A 4,295-nucleotide genomic window follows, 5' to 3' on the forward strand; every position below is an offset into this window, starting at 1 on the left:
AAAAAGAAGGTAACAACTAAAGTTACTTAGACACTCAAAATGACAGCAATTATTGCTTTGGTCAATCAGTGACAAAAACTAGTGCAGAGCCAACTTTTTAATAAAAACCCGCAATTACTAAATTTATTTACTCGCAAACGGGACGTCGTAGAAAAAAAGTCAAGAGACCTTTTCTCTTCCAAATTGAATAGGAACTTGAAAATTATTATTTACTTTAAGAAAATCAGTGGCGTAACATTTTTTTATTTAAAATTATATACAGACGTACCTGTAGCCACGCCACTAGAAAAGATAGAAAGAACATTTTTATCAAAAAACGTGTATTGTTCTTAGTTGCCTAAGCCTGCCAAATTTCATTATAATAGTCCATGCGGTTTTCGAAATATTAATAAAAAACATTTTTTTATTAAAACTTTAACACCCTGTAGATCGGAAACTAACGGTTTTCGGAACCTGGTCTATTAACGAAATATATCCAAAATTAATTGCACTATCACCCCTTGCACCCCATATATGCATCTACTTACCAAACACCCTGTATAGTCAAATACAAAATGTGGTTCCCATTTAAATGTGTCCAATTTGGCCCACTGACCACAAATCTAATTTGAGAATTCTAACAGCTTTTTGTAGAAAAAAGTACAAAATTTATTTTATTTGCAATAAGACAATAAATTTGCAAAGTAAATGGAATAATTAAAAAATACAGTGGCGTACCGTTTCTTTCATTTCCAAATTCGTAGCATGCCCACGCACTGGCAAGATTAACAAAATTATTTCATTGCAAAACATGCGCATTTCCTAACGATTGATCAATCGAAAATTTCGTTTAAATATACCCTTCCATTTCGAAGAAATTTTTCATTTACATTTTTTAAAGTAAATTTCGGCACTTTTGATCCGTAACGGATCTTTTACAGATGGACTTCTTTTATGTGGCCAACTTGGGATATTTTCGGAGGTATAATACGTGTTTAAAATAATGCCATTTTCTCATGAAACACCTTGTATGTTATAAGGTTTTATAAACCAGATGGCAACTTCACCGCTGCCACTTTTTCTCCCTTGTAAACGGCCGATCAATTGAAACCAGTCTTAATGCCTTTGGGCTTCTCAAACCCACTTTCAACAGGTACCGTTCTTAACTATTTTAAAACCCTAATGGCTAAGAAATAATACTCAAATATGAAATACAGTTGGATCAAAAATGTTTTTTTCGCTTCAAATTTGTGCACAGTACTACAGCTAGCGCACTCTACAGTTGATAAAATGCAAATCAAATTTCACCGGAAAAAAATCCTCTTTCTAAATATTGTTGAGTTGTTCCAATTAAGTTGATTATACTAGTTATTAAAACATACTTAGTTATAGGTTATAAAAAGATACTAAGGAACTTGCGTTAAATCATCTTTTAAGTAAACTTACATTTTCCGTTCTGTTTTAGGATTTTAGTTATGTCTTAGCAAGCCTCGCATTTACTTATGTTAAGAATTACATTAATTCTTAAATATTTGTTGTTAAAAAATAGCTCCTTTTCAATTTTTCAGCATATTCAATACGCATTTTGGAGATAGAGTAGATTCCTGATATGATGTTTAGCACCGATGTGTTCACCAGAAAACATTTGTAGTTGCCGACTGTCGATTATAAAATATGTATGTTATACAGCTAATATAATTCATCAAATCAAAACGATTGTCACAAAACAGCAGCTTAATAGAAATTACGAGACATTATTCTAAAATATTCGATCTACTTTGAAGCATGAGGCTTAAAAAACGGCAGCACTTTCCACCCAATAGTCCTCTTTCTAAGGGTCTTCTCTTCTCTATTTGGTATTGTCCCGCTACAGGATGTTCCACAGTCATGGTGTATTTTTTATTAGGCTGAGATTGCGCTCCATTTTGCTTCTTACTGTAAGTGGCAGTTCGTGAACTGAAGTAGGCTGCTAGCCCTAATTTCATGGTTTTTGTTATCCGTAGTAGCTGCCAATAATCGATAATCTAAATATAAAAATGTCTGTAAAGTCACTACTTTCGTATAGCCATTTAAGCACAGCTTAGAATTGCTTCAAAAGAGCCAATTGTTCAGAAATACGAGCCCACTTCCAACGGATTTTCACAATTTATCGCAATGAGAAGACTAGAGTTATATATAACAAAAAAGAATGGGATAAAAACAAATTTCTACTGGAGTTCATATATTTAGAGTCTTGAAGGAGGGTGCCGGTCTGGTCGTGGACACCTGAAAGTAAACGATATTTATTACAGCATTAATAAGAAAAAAGATTTGCAGAAAGGTCTACAATAAATCGTAAGAGTATGCCTTATGTTATGCGTGATCAGTTCAGATGCTAAGGAAGTCCTAAATCATTTGCCCAGTGGCTTCTTTTTTATTCCATTAAAGATTAATCTATTCTTTAGAATACAAACCACGAAAATTAGAACTATGAACCAATGTTTCAAGGATTCAGGAGCAAATTTAATAGTATATTATATACCTAGGTAGAGAAGTAAGCTATTATATACGGAGAACTTTTATATAATGTGCTTTAAGTTTTCTATAATGGATATAATGTGCGAGGTATTTAATAGTATTCTCGAACGAAGTATATATAGATTTTTTTTTAATACTAACACGGATAATTTTCTAAATTAATTTAATTAGATTTAAAATTTCCAATAAATTTTCTACATGTCGCTATATTTGATAGTCGGACGTTCAGTTGCCGAACTGCCGCAATATAGTTTTTCGCTCTCCAGAAAACAGATAAAAGTTCTACGATAAGCTCCTGGGAAAGGCGAGAAATCAGTGAATTAGTGAAGTTACAGTTATTTTACAACTCAAAATGGATGGAATCTCTCTTGAGCTTAATAAATAATGAAAAACGTAAACATCTTTCATTATTAACCTATGGACTTTTTTTTTTTTTTATTGACCTCGGGCCAGAACGATAACTTCTCACTAGAGAAATGGAGTAAACAATGGTGACTTCGCAGGTCAGTTGTAAAAAAATATATTTCTAGTATACAGGGAACACAATGCCCGATTTAAGGAGAGCACAATGCCCGATCTATCTGCAAATTTGTGCAGCAAAGTCATCGGATATGCTCTATCGGCCTAAAACATTTTCAGCAATGGGAGGTTGCCGCTTATACCGAAGAGTACATACAACTTTAATATTTTAAAAGAGACACCCTATATATTATTGCATGGCTAGATTGGCTATAGAGATTTGATTATTTTTGCCTAACAATTCCTATATCTATTTAAAGCGGTTTCCGAAAAATTAATTATTTTTCATCAAAACGTAGCCCCATGGAATCTTGTATTACAACGCAAATTCGTGGACTAAACCCCTGGAAATTTAAAATTTTGGTACTGGGTTAGTAAAACCCTATGCTTGAGCCCGGCGTACACCAATTTATTCCAAATTATACAAATGTCTTGAAAATACTGACTTTTGGCTAGACCTAAGAAGTGGTCCAATTACGTTTTTAGAATAGAACACCCTGTATATTAGTTCAAGAACGAGAAGACTGTTAAATTCCCTGTGAAACTATATATCATCTTTCTATACCTAAAGCGTAAAATTTCCGAAATAAATGGTAATTTTTGCAAAAATTCGATTACGTCGACGTATTTGTCAAAATAGCCATGAAATGTCATAATAGTTGAAGATTTTGCTATACTTCAAACTCAAGAATTCACCACTTGTCCAAAACGGATAAACTCGATTGTTTCATCAATATATGTCTTATATACGAACAAATTCTCAGCGAGTTTCACTAAAACAGATCGTACCATCCTCCCGATATTTCAAAAAAGATAATTTTTTCAAGACCATCAATAGCAGAGGAGCTAGACATTTTTTGTTAATACAATTTTGGTCAGATCGTCTTCTTTTGATGCAAAGGATATCGCAGTATCCTTTTGATCATTTGCTTACAGGACACCCTGTATACTCCACAATCAACCAATCGAATAGATGTCTACACATGTGGACACCTATTGATGTCATGGTAGAAATTGTCGTGCAGGGAAACCCCAGTTACAGCGAACCCCATATATCTGCTAATAAAAACAAGCGTGCGCAGCGGAAGCGCGCGTATCGGGCAGAGGAACCCCAAGGAACCCCATATTACAGGGAACCCTATTTTGTTGGCATAAATAAGGCTGCACATATTGAGTCAGGCAATGAAGCATTCAGGCATGGCTGAAGTTTTGAGAAAATGTTTTAAAAAAATTATTATCTGGGGTGAATGTACAGTGGCCCTTGAATAATGCTGTCGACA

Source organism: Dendroctonus ponderosae, unplaced genomic scaffold (assembly GCF_020466585.1).
Source record: "Dendroctonus ponderosae isolate FM_Combo_2020 unplaced genomic scaffold, Dpon_F_20191213v2 Dpon_F_20191213_1, whole genome shotgun sequence".
NCBI lineage: Eukaryota > Metazoa > Arthropoda > Insecta > Coleoptera > Curculionidae > Dendroctonus > Dendroctonus ponderosae.